The 18,021-nt window shown below is 40.1% G+C and overlaps 1 protein-coding gene across 1 annotated transcript in view; it reads right to left on the bottom strand.

The window, feature by feature from the left end:
- LOC122147388 (X-linked interleukin-1 receptor accessory protein-like 2) overlaps positions 1 to 18,021 on the bottom strand; it is a 137,077-nt gene that overhangs the window by 13,791 nt on the left and 105,265 nt on the right. The gene's annotated exons all lie outside the window — the stretch shown is intronic.

The following is an 18,021-nucleotide window of genomic DNA, read 5'->3' as shown; positions in this document are numbered from 1 at the left end:
GCGCTGTCAGGAGTGTACGGACTGTGTGAGGAGCTGTGTCTGATCAGGGCTGGACTGCGGTCACTGCACTTTGAGTGTGTGTGGGGGGGGGGGGGGGCTGTAATGGACAAGACATGATGCCACACTGGAGTGCTTAATAAAAACACGACTATAGTGCAGCTCTGGCTTCTGTGAAATACTCTCCAAACGCACTCCAGTGACCTCATTACATGAACCATAGAAACCACCAAATTGTGTTCCTAAACACATTAAACTGCTTTCTTTTAAGTGCATAAGGTCAAAACCAGCTTAAGCACAAACCAATAGACAGATTTAAATGTGTTCTGTGGGCTCAGTGAAGTGTTCAGTGTAATATGTGTCCGGAAGGTCCTCTGTTCAGATGTGAGCACACACAGACACATGTTGGAGTACTTTTAAGTGTTTTTATTTTTTATTTATTTTTCATTTTTTATGTTCCCTGTGTGATACAGAGTGGTCCTCTGCTGTGTCACCATCTCTGGGGACTTTTAAATGTCTTGTTTTGAAGGAGTCTTGTACATGTTTTCCTTGATCTTTTATCAGTTGTTTTCTTTGTGTATCGTGTTTTGTATTGGTTCCGTGAGCAGCTGTATGTGCTGCCGTCTTGACCATGTCTGTGAAGTCTCAGTGGGACTCTCCTGGCTAAAGAAAGGATAAATACAATGTCCCTGGCCCAGCATCCCTCCCCCTGTTCCACCTCCACTCCACGTTTTCTGGTTTGTGAACTTTCGCTCCTTAGGTGGAGGTCTGTGTCTGTGAGGACACATGTATTTCCTGTATATTAAGTGGTGTTATGTGTTCCCACCCTCATTGGTTGCCATAGTCACTCATTTGACTGCACCCATACCTTGTTTGTTCCCATAGCAACCCATTGGTCCTTTTGTTCTCCCTTGTATAAATAGCCCTCGTGTTTCTCTTGTGTTGTTGAATGTAATGGTGTTGTTTTGCTCGTGTTTTCTGATCCTTGTTTCCACTTTCCTCTGACTATATATATATATATATATATACACAGTGCCGTGAAAAGGTTTTTTTCCTGTTTTTTTTGTGTTTTTTTTGGGCAATTAATTTTTCACATAGGGCCAGGTAGGTTTGGACAGCTTTTTTCCCTTAATAAATTAAATTATCGTTTAAAAACTGCATTTTGTATTTACTTGGATTATCTTTGTGTAATATTAAAATTTGTTTGATGATCTGAATCTTTTAAGTGTGACAAATATGCAAAAAATTAAAAAAATTAAAACAGGAAGGGGGCAAAAACTTTTTCACACCACTGCATATGAATGAATGAATGAATAAATGAATGAATGAATGAATGAATGAATAATGCATTTATATAGCACTCTTTTACAGAGAGAATAAGAAATAATTTTAAGTTATGTCCATCATCAAACATCTACGTCACCCAAACACTGCATGTCTCAAGCGGTGACGAAGCATTCAATAAACAAGGAGCATTTAATGTCGCGAATGTAAAACCTTTGTTGTAACTTCTTATGAGGCAAATTTTGAATTTGTAACAAGCACAATATTTGACAATTGTAGTGGCTGCTCAGGATGGAGACGAGTCCAGAACCGAAAGTGTTCACGTGACGTCACACACTCATAGGAACGTCCACCTGCAGGGCAAAACTAAGCTGCTCCACTGACCGCCAGTTATTTTTACACAGTTTGCATTAAGTAGTAATGTAGTATAACGCTGTTATTAAAAGTTTAAATTCAGTAAACACCTTATTGATGATGATGTTTGTACAGGCAAGCATATGAACACAGAATATAAACACTATGTGCAAAGTTTCACGTTAAATGGTTTCCCATAGAAAACCATTATAAATAAAACACTGAACCATTAAGAGGATTACGTTCATATTCCAGCCTCATCTGCTTTCCTAAACTATGCATCATTATATAGTATTACTGAATTTGATATTTTTAATATTACTGTTTTAAACACATTACGGCATTTTAAGTGCTTTTACAACATCTGTCGCACTGTTTAATGATTTAAATATTGAAGCAGGTGCTTTAATATGGATTGCAAATGGCCAAAACTTACATTTTGTTCACATACCTTTGTTTTATTGTTTTGAAAGGTGATCTAAATATTTGCGGCTGTGAAACAGATGGAAAATTGACAGTCTTGTGCTGCAGTGCTATAAATGTTTTGCCCTCCAGGTCTTCGAGACGGTCACGTGACTGAAAGCTACTCAGATTTGGGTTTGTCCCTCACAAAAAGCAATCATATGGATTCTGAAGAGCTTCATTACAGCGCACCAACAACATTGATGACTTTTACGAGCATATTTTATGGTCTTTTTTTTGAGTCACAGCATACTGAGAAAATGGATTTTGTGTCCCATGGAAAACCAATTAAAAGAGTCAACTGAGTTAAACAAATGTGAACCGCACTCCTCTCATAAACTTGATGTAAGTTACATGCGATCACTCGGTCAGTAGCTTCCCCGACACTGAAAGAGCATTTGGGAAACTTGTTTCATTGATGCTGCAGGAATTACTCACGTTCATTAAACAACGTTTGAACAAAATTGGAATTTTTTTTTTTTTTGAACCTTCAATTATTCACATGCAATTTAAGGTCAAGCTGTCTGCTTAATTCATTTTTTCACTTTAAAATGATTCTAGAATGATTAAACTTCCTATTAATTGATTTCATATAATTTTTTTTAGTGGGGTGCACAGTGAGTGATTAGTGAGTGAAAGTGATCTGGCTTCACAGGAAACTGAGATGTAGCTCAGGCTCTCTGGAGACTCAGAGAGAGCATATGGAGAAATACAAAGACAGAAAGACAGACCAACCCAAACGCAGGAGTAGAGGAAGGACACAGAGAAGCACAGGAGAAGCTCTGAGAGGAAACAGATGGAGCGTTTCCACCTCCTCATACACAGCACACGTCCAGCTCATCCTTCACCCCAGAAAACCTACAGCGCTGACACCTCCTGCGGCGGCCGGGCCTCCTCCTCTCCAGAACACCCTGACAGCTCTGACACCAGCAGGGCTGAATTAACGCCGGCCCGCTCACATTATATTCACCTGTGACTGCAGAGAAATGCTGTCTGCGCTTGGCAGCTCTGTCCCTCGCAGGCCTGATATGAATGACACTCATTATGGTGAGGAGGACTCTGCAGCATGTGGTGCAGCTCTGTGAGTGAAGCCTCAGCACACACACCACTGCCATCCAGCTCCAGCCAAACACTGACGTAATCACATCATTATTACAGAACATTCCTCTAAACCAATATTAATCTAACACTTCACTGACAGAAAGAAAGAAAGAAAGAAAGAAAGAAAGAAAGAAAGAAAGAAAGAAAATCCTGAAATGTCTCTTTCTCAACTAGCATTGGGGAACTATAAATTAGAATAATTTTAGTGAATTGGATCAGTTGGACAGTCTGAACATGTTCAGAACAGCACTGAATGGTTCTTTTATGTAACACCATCTACCTGTAATTTACTTTCTTAATAACACCTTCACGCTCTCATTGTGAATGAATGATTCATCTGTGCATGCTTTTCTGATCTTTCAATAACTTCAAATAATCAGTATTCAGTGGTAGTCGGTGGGGGATGAATATTCACAGACCTGTTCTTGTGCACCAGCAGCTCGTCTAACATGACCTTATATTTGTATACTTGCTACTTAAAGTATCCTCAAAAAAATATACTTGAACTTTACTTAAGTATAAATAAACTTGAAGTATACTACTTTTTGGTAAGGGAAGCATTGAAGCGACTGTGTAGTCATGCTTTGATCAGTGTAAAACACAGACCTCTCATAACAGCACTTCAAGCAATTTTGCTGTTGCTAATGCTAGCACATCTGAGGTCAGAGGTCAGCACAGTGATTTGGGGTGAAAGGTGTTTTTCTCTAAACACGTGTACAGCACACTGGAACTGCTGCGTGGACTACACTTCACTACAGGAATGAACTCAATCCAGTCTTACTGCAGCTGATTGATTTCTCAGAGCTGCTTGTCTCAGAAATTGTCTTGATTGAGCAGATCACACGTCTTTGCTTCTCTGGCATTGATCAGTGTGTGTTAGGCTTTAATAGGAGTTTAATCAAAATCATGAGTGAAAGTGGAACCTGCGTCTTCTGCTCCAGAAACACACCACACTGAAATGCATGGGATCCTGTGCTCTGTTGCTTCATGTTGTTGGCGTTGTGAACGGGGCTTAAGAGCTGCTAGCTAAGTTGTTTAGTGCTCAACAAAAAGAGAATATACACCAATGCTCAAATGTTCTCCTCAGGACAGATTTCTCTCTCTCTCGTGCAGCAGATCCGCTGTGGCTTGCCTCCATGCCGCTCTGATGGAAGCAGTGCTTGAGGATTGTCAAGGTGCTCACGTGGCCCTCAGGGGCCAAAGCACAACAACAGCTTCAGTCTTGAGTGACACTGTGTCTCAGAGAGACGCTCTCCTCACAGAAGAGCTGGACGAACAGCCAGAAACAGCCCTGAGAGGCTGGGAATAAGAGCCAGAGCAGGGTTCTGTCTGCAGACCATCTCAACACACCAAACACACTGATTTATGTGTACTACAGCAGGAAAAAATCATAATCATAATAAAACAGAGCGACTGAGTGATTGTCAGTTATTTGGCATGCTGTAGGATTATCTGGCCTTCCGGCTGATTCACAGAAGTTCTTTGGGTCATTTTCTGCTGTAGTGTCGAAGGATAATGCATTCATTATTATAAATTCATTTGAGTTATATATATCAGTGAATCATGAGTAGTTTGTTTAATTTCCACAAACCACACGGGCGTTTCTTCACCTAGGGAGAAGGTTTGAATGGCTCCGCTCCGCTCAGGTCCAGTAACAAGCAGCGCTGGATTCAGGCTTCATACGGCTCGCTCACTCTTGAGTCGACGCGTGGATCAGACACAGGCTCCACACATCACGTCTGACGCAGGTGAGTGCCCTCAGCCCGGCCATAAATGTGTGTACAAACCCTCAGCCAATATCCCAGCAGGCTCTGGGAAGCGGAGTGAGCGCTTCATTCACCACATTCTTCTTCTGCGTTGAGAATCCGTCTCATGCTGCGCCTGAGCTTCCAGTGGAATACAAGCATATAACATGGTTTGCTTGGACTTTTAACAACACTGTAAAAACGCTTTTATCATTTTATGACAATATGACAAGTTTTCCATGCACTTCACCCATCACACTAGATTCTGTCCTTGTCTGTTGAACGTATGCGTTTCAAGAGTTTCAAAACTGCTTGCTTTATGTGGTAAAAAGAAAAAAAAAAGAGAGAGAGAGAAATGCACAGTGAACAGCAAGTTATTAAAGCAATAACACATTTTCCTCATTGGTTTTACACTAGTGGAATCATCCATCTTGAGTATTCATTATGCACTGGTCTCTGTCGCATGTTTTCTGCTCTGTATCCCAGGACTCTTACTGTGACATCATTCCATTTCCTGTTGATTCCTGATTCATTGGTTACTCATTGTGCTCACCTGATTTCAATCCCCTGTTCATTAGTCTCTCCTGATGCTCTCTGTTTCTTTCATTCATTAACGTGGGCTGTGTTGTTCAGTGGGAAGTCATAACGTCTTTGTTTAATCTCGGTCCTGCAGTGTTTTGTTCTTGTATTATCTGCTTGTGATTAGACCCACACCTCCTCCCTGTAGCTCTGATAATCTCAGTGTAAAGTATGACACATTTCAGCATTACTCGATTATGTTTGCCGGCTCTTTGCTAACATTAACAGTTAAAAGTGCATATATGTGGATCTGGATCTTACTGTAAACAGCTCTTCACTGTGTTAGCAGCAGCGGATGGACATTTTTCAGTGTCTATGTGTGCAAAACTCAGTCTTCACTTTATATACTGCAAATTTTTGGAAAATATTCTGATTCATTATATGGATGCATGCGTAAATCTAATTAATGTTCTGTGTATTTTCCTTCACAGTCATGTCCAGCAAAACCCCTGTTGATTGTTAAATCATGTTAGTAACGAGTAACAAATATTAACAACATCAGATAAGGAAATCACAGGTCACATTATAGAATATTATATGATTAGTATTTAAACCAAGATGAAAAAATTCTATAAAGAGGGGATGGTCATCAATATTTCATGTTAACTAATGCATCAATTAATTCTAACAACATTCAAAATGAGTTCCCTTTATAGTTTCCATAGAGCTAATTTAATAAATACATCTATCTTAATTATTGAACTACATACATTCAAGGCGGGAATATTATAGGAAATCAGGTTGCCACGACAACTGCAGCACATCAGAAATGTCAATACGTCAATTTGATGGCATTGCACTCATTTTCATTTATATGGTTCACACACATATTTACACACTTGTTGTTTACAGCAGTTACACCACTACACACTAAAATCCTGTACTGTCACCTGGCTCAGCACATGCAGCAAGCTCAAGGATTGCCTGCATCTAATGAAGTTTCAGGCACTATAGATACGCAGTTGCGGGAAATTCCAAACTCCCAGCTAACTGAGAAAATGTGTAAACATACAAATGGAGTGTAAGATCTCTGTAAAACATGTGAAGCATTACAAACACTGCTCTGTGTTGTTTACTGGCCTTGTAAACAGCAGCGGCCTCGGGGAGCTCCGATCATTCAATCATCCTGCTCCACCTTCACCGCAGCGTGATGGAGAGATGTCAGCCCAGGTCTCAGCTGCATTTGTTTGCCTGTCTAGATTTCATTTAACACCGGTTCAGGGTCCGCTGTGGATGGCCTGTGCAGGGACCGGCTGGAAACCACTACTGATCTCAACACCTCATGCCACTGATACTGAGACACTATATACTCCATGCTTACCTTCAGACTTCTTTATGAAACCGGAGTAAAATTGGCTGACCAGTGACTGGGAACTTTACGAGAAACTTCAACAGAGTGTTATGGACAACATAGAGTAAGTCAAATTGTAAGAACAACAGCCATGTAGAATATATTTTTTCATTAAAGCCACCAAGACAGAAATGGAAAATCAAAATATAGTCACACACTGGAGCTCGTGCTTCCAGTCTCCCGCATTCACATGTTTATGAATGAAAGTCAAAAGAGCAAAAAGTCTAGTGTGGCCACACCAAAATCAAATCCAAAATCCGAAATGGTATGAACATTAGAGATCTGTACAGAAACTGAAATCTACAGATAACACTAAATACACAGTCATGCAGTGTTGATGTTGTTAACATTAACAATTTGAGAACAAAATAAATGACAATAATAATTTGCACAGTTTGACGTGATCTGAATTTAAGCTAATTTAATCAGCATTAGTAGGGCAATTTATTGTAAAAAAAATAAATAAATAAAATTCAGTTGGTCAGAACAAAACTGCCAGATATGGCACTTGTTCAGATGACATTTTTTTTGGTGAAACTTCTTATTTTGGACATACTTTCCAATACGTATTAATTGTAAGTACAGTGAATATCCACACTGGTGCGTTGACTGACAGCCACACCTACACCTCGAAACATTAGATTCATCCGCGCTGAGGAGCCGGGCCCATGCACAACCCAAGAAGATCATTCCACAAATAACTGCAACTGCAGGTTCCAAACAGAGACGGCAACAAAGAGGCAAAACTTACATAATGCAGCTTTAAGCTACACATGTTCGTTTCACACCAGACTGAGCCATGCTGTGGCCAACTCTGACAACAACAGCCTGGGAAGGGTGCTAAAGTGCCATTTTCTGCTGAGGAAACGTTAAAAGCTGACAGAATGTTGAGCTAACAGAAAAGAGCAAACCTTCACTTCACTACAGATCTTGATCAAACGAGAGCAGATTATCTTGATTATCTTTGGAAGCCAAAATTGCAAAGGACAATAAAATTTGATTAACTGCACATCTGGAAGTTCACAAAATCATTTGAATTTACCAACTCGACTGGAGAAAGAGCACCAAACCTACTTGAGGGCTGCAAGCAGATACCTTCTGCAGAGATTTACAACCTCCACAGGAAGCAGTAGTTTCTCAGTGGACACGAGAGAATGAAGGACATCCAGGACATCCGGTGAGGTTAGTTTACTGGCTCTAACAACAGGCTTGGTGAGCCGTGGAGCGATTAATCCCTCGGCCATTCCATCTGCAGCTGATGAAGCTAGCCGTGCTACAGTCAGCTTCTCGAGACTCTGCATCGCTCCTGTCATCCTGCATTCCTCTACCCAGGGTGGCATCGAACTCAGCATGACCCGTCTTCCTACATATGCTTATTATGTTCATGCAAGCACACTCTGGTAGGGCAGGGTTCTGTATCTCGAAGCCATTGCCAGCTATAATCTTATGCTCTCCACAGCAGGTTGTCTTATCTCTGTCTTCACATGCTAAGTGTTCCTTGAAATATTTCTCAGTAATTGTACTGACTTGACTTCCTATGCCAAGAAAACCTCAGTCTTTACATCAACCAGGACTCGCTTGAGTAGTTGTCTATGTTATTTGAGCCAATAGATGTTGCCCACACTACATGGCCCACAGCGACATCGCAGCCCGGAGGATGATGTCTCACTGTCCGCTTGGGTTTTCTCACACATGTCTTGGCTATGTGTCCCATACCATTAGACTTGAAGAAAACAGACTGGCCATCATCAGTAAACCAAGGCTGCATCTTAAATTAACTATGATTCCAGGTTCTGGCTTAGTGCAGTGTGCAGTCAGTGGACTCTCTCGTGGCTTTCACTGCTCTGAAACTACCTTTAAAATCTCAAGTTAAGCAGGGTTCCTTGCAGGCATCTCAACAGCAGCTACTGAGCATCTGTAGACTCAGAAATGACACTATGGTTGCGGGCTACTTTACTGGGACACATCTTGAGTTTAGCAAGCTCCCTCGTCTCTTACACCCTCGACGAACTGGTTTCTGATAGTAACATTCACGTTTGTAACTACTGTAGATTTGAATGATAATGTGTGAGAGCAGGTACGAAAGTGACGAAATCAGTTTAAATGTCCTAAAAATGTCTTTGTAACTTTCCTTTTCAAGGCACACGTATAAAAGGCAACTGGTAGATCCAAGCTCATCCCAGGATAGAATAAAACTGTGCAGAACTCGATTGGGTTTTTTATACACATACGATTTTGTACAAATCAAATTCATATGCATTAATATGAAATTAGCAATTTATGAAATAGTTCTGTTTTCTTATGAGATGACAAATACTATATTTACAGCTATAATACTATATATTATATGCAACCATAATAAACAAGAATAAAGGAAATAACTGACTAAAATTGAATTATTTAAACAAATAATGCACATCCTTGTCTGATGCACATGATCCAGTACAAAGTATTTTTTACTGTGTACCTTTAGCAGAAATGTGTGCATGTGTCTGATAAGGTTAGACTTCAGCTGCAAATGAATCCGATGCTTTGAGGGCAGTTCTGTCTGAGGCTCACGTGAATCATACAGAAGATCTGAAAACTGGGTGCAAACGCTGCGATGGCTGTCATGTAGCTGGAGGTCTATCTCAAAGCTACGACAGATGTTCTGAGTTGAACTGAGCGAGAGAAGAATCTCTGCAAACGAGCCTAAATGATTCTCTTCAACACTCTCTGAAGCATCTACGAGAAAAGATCTTCTGACACAGAGGAAAACCTGAGCATATTTTCAACATAATATAATAAGATGACCTCACAGCAGAACACGAGCCGCTCTTTGCAGAAGTAAGAATAGTGATTTGGTGAAATGGGATGAAAGTGTGTAGTATTCCACTATAATTTTGGAAAGGTTTTCTCAGTTATGGACTCTCATTTGACTTCTGTAAAGTTTCAGTCAGTGGATAGCTCCTGTTTATCTGAACGGTGAATGGTCAAGATGACAATAGTGAAGGGTAGTGTCACAACCGATCCGAACACATGTTGCCCACATGAGCACTATTTATACATATATAACAACCACAGGCACTAACCACAAGTCAGACATTATCTTAAAGATCGTTGGCAAGTTCAGATAAAAGATTATTGTGTGATATATAATAATCATACAATATACTGTGTGTGATACACAAAAAGCACAAAGCAGCTGTTAAAGTAGACAACATCAAATTCACAAACAAACAAACAAACAAACAAAAATATACAGACAAAATTAAATAAAAGATAAGTCTCAATGAAACATTTGGAATGCGTTAGTAAGTATAACTGTCCTTTGTTCAAACCATGGAGATCAAGTGTTCTTTGGATCAGAGTGAGATGTCAAGGTCTATATTTTTGCCCCTAGATAATTACCCATCATGCATGAGAGCTTGTACTGCGCTTTGGGAAACGCATATGTGAGACCCAAAAATAGATTTGCCCTAAAAGTGACAAAATAAATAGAAACTCTCTCAGAACATAAGGGCTCTTTGTGTATTTTGGCATATTCCTGGATTTTTGTGAGTAATTGAGAATCTGACATAAATTCAGACGCTGAAAGACAAAGCAAGGTTTATACAAACCTCCAATAACAATGGATTTCAGGACCCTTTTAAAATGTGTGTTTGCCAAAACTGCATAATGCCCATTCAGAAACCCCAAAATAAATATTACCTTTGATAATTAAGTTCCACAATTCTGGAACAGTGGGTACAAAATTTATTTAGTTTTTTTTTTGGTGGTAGTTGTTTTTTAGATGATTAATATGATGTTTTTTTTGTTGTTATTCAAGCAGAAGGAGTGTGTGCAGGAGGTTGAGTAAATCCTTAAACATTTTTACAAAATATTAATTTGCAAACACAATGCACCTGAAGAGTTTTAGCATTGAATGAGAAATGTCAGCCTAGGGTGGAGTGTGCAGGACTCCAGAGAACAGCTTTGATTCACTAAATGCACTTCCAGGTGCAGTGATGAGGTGCTGTTTAGTCTGGCAGTGCACACTGCTGATGGACTAATTCGTTTGTTACAGAATATGTGGCAGGCTGAATCAATGCAAAACTTATACTGTTCTTAATATTCTGGAGTATATTATTATTATTATATATTCTGGAGTTTTGCTTGGATCATTATAAAAATGTATATTAGATCTGTATTTTTCCTGACTCCTAAGCATACTTTACAATGACAGCAGTAGACTCTCAGTCTGTTCCAGGAGAGATCGATCTAATTTCAAGAGGTCTGATTTATTAAAGGGGACATCGGAGGCAAAATTGACTTTTACCTGCTGTTTGCATATAAATGTTCTTAGCAGTGTGTACACATAACCACCCTACAATGATAAAAATCCATTCACTCTTTTTAATTCCTAAAAATCCTAAACAGTCTCAATTATCAAGCTGTTTTGATTTTCTAAGCAGCATGACATCATATTGCTCAAGCCCCGCCCACAGCCACTGACGGACCATCCCGTATTAGCATATCTCCGCCCTCAGCCAGCTGTATGCTGCCCATCATCTTCTCCTCTCTCGAGCAGCTGCGGTGACAGCGGTGACTCGTACGCAGTGCAGGTGTTTTGTAGTTGGATGTAAATGATAGATATAGATATTAAGTTGTTTTGATGGTGGTATCATTCTGACATGGTGCCTTACCTCATTTTTTCAAACCAGTGTTTTAAACCATGGTCCTGAATTTCCAAGCAGCACTTCATATCAGTTCTGCGTATTCTTTGTAAATGTAAATGTGTGTTGCAGTTCTGCGGTGGAGGCGTGTTTGATGCTTGAAGTGTGAAGTTTTGAAGCTGACGCATCACTTTTCTCCCGACCTCGCTCCCTCCTGCCCATCTGACCAGCCCGCCATTAATGTCTGTCGGCTCATGCCAAATTTATGTGTGCGAGGAAAGCCCAGATAATACACAGAGAGCCGATCTCAAAGCCTGACTCAGCAGTGAGGTGACCTTCCGTCCGCCTGTGGGACGGCCCACAGAGATCTCCATCAGAACCGGCGCGTTTCACCATAGCACGCTGGTGTATGGCTTTATCCTCAACGTGCTGAATAAATAAACTGTTATGCTATCAAGCAAAGAGTTTGTGTGTAAATCTGGCTTTAGTTCAAATGCAGTATTAAAAACCCTGCTAAATATCTCTGGGGTAAAAAGAGTGGATTCTGCTAGATCTGCCATCACTATCACACTGCTGATTACATGCAGAATCATACACAATACAGAATGATAAGAAATGACTCCTGGCCGGTTGGGCTGCAGCTAGCAAACTGTTGTTGCTTGATTGTTACAGCATTTGAATTTACACAGATTTTTTTAGAGCTATAAAGTGTCCAATCCAAAAGTATGCTTTATAAAGGAAAGTTTCCATTCACATTTGGATTTGGGAATCATGTAATTACATTAATGCCAAACTCTTATTCTGGGTTTAGATCTATAACAGCGGAGAGAGAGAGAGAGAGAGAGAGAGAGAGAGAGAGAGAGAGAGGGGGGGGGGGGGGGTGTAATGGGTTCAGCTGATGATCCAGGTCAGACTCAAAGCTCATTATATGTCAGCACCAGTGCTCTTCATCACAAACTCCAGCTGAAATCAGCTCGTGTCTCTGTGATTTATCTGAACCTGAGCCTGTGACCCACCTGACCTCTACCGGACACATTAACACTCAAACGTGAGGATGGCTGTGCAAAAACATTTCTTCAAACCCTTCTGAAACACAGTTAGCTAGGTCCTGTTGGACTAGAATTGAGTATTAGACCTTCTACCAACATTTCTATACAATCAATGTCAAGCAAATACATCGCAATATAACAAATACATTCACAAAACAGGCGTGCTGAACTGAACATTAATGTAGTGTATATTATAGACCCTAGTGAATGTGTTAGTTACGTTCCTGTGAACTTTTTTTCTTCAGGTCAACAAGATTCCTGTCGATCTTAAAACTCATGTCTGTGTCAGAATCACCTGTACTGTATGTGTTTACTCTGGTACTCAAAGTGATGCTTTCCTTTAAATTCATTTCCCATCAGTAATGTGATTAATAGTTAATATTTGTACGTGGTGTTTAAGTAAACGAGCTGTCATACAGCGGATGCTTTTCTTGTTATCGGAGCTGCATGTGATTATCTCTGTCAGAAGGACCGTGCTGCTGGAGGTTAGACTGAAGGCCGTATTCCTCACAGTCTGTTAGTTAGCAGAGCAGATTTCTCTTATTCCACGCCCAACATTTCAGCCAAAATTGTCCATTTAAGTTGAAATGCACAGCACATTGGTTTATCATTGAAGCCAATTCACACTTCAAAGCCAGTTTGTGTTGGCTGAGAGTGGCACGACCGAGAGGCCATCTGCACTGTCCACTTGACAGTCTGAACCAGAAAACCATGACACTTCGCCTCCAGTCAGAGAGGTTCAGCTTTGCCCATTTATACTGTATCTACTGCTGTCACACTGTTCTGGGGGTTTTGTTTCGGTTTCCAAGTCTTTTATTTTGTCATGTGACCCTGTCAGTGCATCCCCAGTTCATTGTGTTTGCTCCTCACTCTTGATTGTTCACAGGTGTTCCTCGTTCAGTCGTTAGTCTTTGTGTATATAGTACTCATGTTCAGTCTGTTGCTGCTGTTGGTGAAAGATCAGCGCTCATCCACCAGGAGCTTTTACTGCTTACTTTTTCTTTTACGTGTTCAAACATGCAAGTTGTTTGTATGTTCATGTGTTTGAGCAATTATTGTCATGTCTGCAGGATTTTTCTCCTTTCCTCATTGGATTGGGCGGGCCAGCTGTTAATCTGAGTGGGCCAGTGCCATCCTGACCCTTATACAGCCTCGCCACTGCTCTGAACGAATGACCATGTGAGAGAAAACATCTAGTCCTTCTCATAAAGACTTCTACTGGATTGTAACTCACCATTCAAATGTAAATGAAAACATGTCAGACACTGTCTGTATGTAAACACAAGGATGTCAGCGGTGTTAAACCTGTGTTTGATTCTCTGGGCTCTGGAACTCGTGTAAAAGTAGGCAGTCATTCTTCTTTGTTCTGCTCCAGTTATCCACTGATTGAAGAGAATAATTCTAAGTCAATTATTTTGACATGCTACATGCCAGCTAAATAGAAGATAATAACCAGTTGAAGATTGTTCTAGTGATGTAGATGGACATTAAATCTGAAATAAAATCAGAAAAAAAGCAACCTTTTCATGCAGCATCTAAGAGAAGGAGTGTAAAGAAAGAAGCCAGCCGTCAATCCTAATCAGGCTCATACCTTTGAACACAATCCCTGCTGTTCGGTGCCAGGAATTTTCTTACATCTCCATTATAATGACACACCACTGTTTGTTGCACTGGAAGAGCTGTACAGCGTGTATCATTTTAGTGGGTTTATTTGTGGCTTCTGTTTGTGTTTCACAGCAATCTTCAGCTGTGCAATGATCCAATCACAGGTGCATTTCCAAGCATACTGAATCTGATCTATGTGGACACAGCAGAGCAGACAGGATGATATTCCCAGCACAGAGTGACAGGACGTTGCCTGGTCATGTGGCTAATACAGAAGAACAGGCCGATCTGCACATGCATCTTTTACACAGAATCCTCTCCATATGCATTCATATTTGGACTCATGTTCAGAACATTGCCTAGGTTACTTTGGAAGTGGTTTGAGAAGTGAATAATGCATAGGTAAAACCTTAAAGACCTTAGACTAGGCATATAATCCATGTCTTAGTGTAGCTGTACCTCTGACAACAAAAGCCAATCACTCTGATGGATTGAAAAGGTGCCAAATTGCAATTGCCATCTCGTCAGGAAAAGATAAAAGTTCCACCACTGAGAAAACAACAGATACTACCAAGTTCTGTGTGGAGACACTAACAGACACAACCATATGACAAGCTTAAACTCTGGCGAGCCAACTTTCACTGCAAGGTTCCTCCATCTGTGTGTTCCAGATTGTAAAGGACCTTTTTGCACCACCAGTGAGCCTGACTTCCACAGTACCTTCACCTGAGATTTCCACTCCAGGAATGACAGTCCTTTACATCTTCTACATGAAATCCTGCTTTCCCTCGCAACACTATCTTCGGTTTAATTCTGTGCTCTCTGGAAACTCTACTTTGTCAGTATGTGGCTTTTCAAATTGGCTTCAGAGATTGTATAGTTGATGTCAGTAAATCTTTACTTCATTTGTTTAATAAAAGTAAGCTACTTTACACTATTGGTATTAGAGAAACAAAAGTTTATCTTTCCATAAGATAATGTAGCTCTATCACTTTTTTCCTATTCACCTTATTGGCATATCCATTCATGGTATTCATTTAGTAATTGTGTTAGTTACTCTTTATATATATATATATATATAATATATATATATATATTATATATATATATATATATATATATATATAACAATGGTAACAATGAGACAAGACTAGACTAAGACAACACGATATGGCTCTGTATCGCAGCTAACACTGGGAGAGTGAGAAACGCAGAACAATACTTGAGACCAGACAGAAAACAAACACGGAAAGGCTTGGTACTTAGCTAACACTCTGAGAGTGCCAGGGGCGTAGCAAGCTTTTCAAAAGTGCGGGGGGTGGATGTGGTTTGTTTATTAACAATAAAAGTGATGAATACAGTAACAGAGGGGTACAAAATGTATAGCATACAAGATATAAAAAGATTCCCATTTAAATGAGTGATACTAGATAAGTATAAAAACACTCGGAACACATGGAAAAGTCAAAACTCTGTTGTGAAAATACATAACAGTAGACTTGCTAAAGAATCAGAATCAGAAATACTTTAATAATCCCAGGGGAAAATTATTTTTGATACAAATATATACAATATATAGCCTATATATATAGATATATATATATATATATGCAACCAACAACAACAACCAACTGACCATGACACTTCATTTACAGCGATATCGTTGACTTGATTGTAAATGATTGCACAGATACTATTTAAACTGAACTGAGCTGCATGATGACATCACTGAATTCAATGATGACCTGCCTTTAACTGTCATTTTGTATTATTGACACACTGTTTTCCTAATTAATGTTGATCAGTTGCTTTGACGCAATCTTTTTTGTTTAAAGCGCTATATAAATAAAGATGACTTGACTTGACCATGAACATATGACCAACTACCTCTCATTTAAAAGAACCAAAAGTGCTCTTTCTGCCCTCCTTACAGGAGACAAACTGTTCAGCAATCTTTTTTCTGTTTACCCTGTGTAAGCTTGATAGTGACAAAACAAACAAAATGTCTAGACATACGGCAAAAAACAAAACAAAAAACAAACAAACAATTAAAATAAAAAAAATCCCGTGTCCAGGGCTTTTTTTTTTTTCTTTTGCCATGCATTGTTCATAGAGCTCATTGTAGCGGTGCCTCAGGTGCTGAAATATATTTATTGCCCAAGGTTCACACGTACTCCGTCAGCAGTGCGTATACAGTATGTGTATGTGGTGCAGAAGAAAGCACATTAAAATAAAGCGCGAGCGCGAATCTCTCCGTTCGCACGCAGATTTTCTTTATTTTGTCACAAAACCAGATGCGATGCTCAGATACACGCTGCTTTCGTCCGGAGAGAGCGCGCGCACTTAAAACATGTCTCCTCTCACTCACTCACACACACTCACTCACTCACAACTCTCTCTATGCTCATGCGCTAGATATTCATTCTTTTCGCACCTTTCAATTTCTAACCTTTTCTGTTCACATCTTTTACCGTGTGCAGTGTTAACGTTCTAATCCATTAACATGGGCTCGGAAAAAATACGCATCACAGACAGAGTGTGTGAACCTGGAGTTAGGCATATGCCCAGTCTGTTCTGTTCTCGCGCTCAACTTAGGTGCGCTGCATTCTGATTGGATCGGATAGCATACTGCGGGAGGTCGGGACTGCGGAAAATCGTGCTATAAATCGCGCACGCTCAAATCATGATTTTATTATGATTTCGATTAATCGCACAGCCCTAGTATAAATAATGTAACAATTTACTGTTTTTAAACATTAAAATAGTATACACTTTCCTTTCATAGTTCTTCAACAGGTATGCAAACAATGTCATCCTTTCTCACTTTTTTCTCCTCAACAGGTAAAGTTACAATCAAAGTGCATTCAGGCTATCAATTTTAACCTATCATGTGTTCCCAGGGAATCGAACCCCCAACATTGAGCTACAGGAGCACTGTATCCAAAAACGTATTCAGCTAATCAACAAACAATGCTTAAAATATCAAAATCAATTGCACTGACAATAAACCCATAAATACACTGCTTAACAATGGCAATTTGTCCCCCCTCCTCTTCAATTCCCTGCCTTCTTCATCACAGTTATGTTATACATTGCATGCCACATTACGTTACATAACCGAATTTAGCTAGCTGCTGAACAATATTCCAATAATAGCAATTAGCATTAGTCTAAAAATCAAAATATAATACTGAAAACACTCGACATGTCAACAAAACAATAACAGAACATCTTCCCAAACACATATCAAGCTTATTTAAAAACCTCGAAAGGATACACACTCATTCAAAGTACCTGGAAAAGGGAGATGTAAATAACCATAACCATAAGTTCCCGCCTCCTCAGCACGAGCTGACCGATAAATCTAACACACCAGGAGGGGCGGGACTTAAGGCAGAACAGCCAATCATCAGCCGGTCACATTTGAAGCCGGTGTCATGTTTGAGAGGGAGGGGGAGAAGAGGCAGCCGCGGCACAGAGCGGCCAGAGAAACAGAGGAGCGACTGTAGTAAGCCATTTGTGCAAAACTACGGAAAAACTGCAGAAAAAGTGCGGGTGTTGAACCCTCTCACCGGGAAAAGTGTGGGTGTTAAAACACCCACATCCCCCACGGGTGCGACGCCCCTGGAGAGTGCTAAATGGTAAACAATACTCGGTAGTGTGTGAGAAGTCCGATGCTTATAAAGCGTGTCTGATGATTGTGCTGTGTGTGTGTGATTGTTCTTAGGTGCATGGTGTGATTGTTATCAGGTGAACTTGTGATTGGTGCAATGGATCATGGGAAATGTAGTCCAGGGTGTACTGTGTACACTCAAAAAAAATGATTCTCCAACAATGTTCAGTTTATTTTAAAAAATCAT

This window comes from Cyprinus carpio, chromosome A14 (genome assembly GCF_018340385.1).
Source record: "Cyprinus carpio isolate SPL01 chromosome A14, ASM1834038v1, whole genome shotgun sequence".
NCBI lineage: Eukaryota > Metazoa > Chordata > Actinopteri > Cypriniformes > Cyprinidae > Cyprinus > Cyprinus carpio.
Note: the sequence above shows the minus strand (reverse complement) of the source record. Positions and strands in the feature narration are given on the sequence as shown.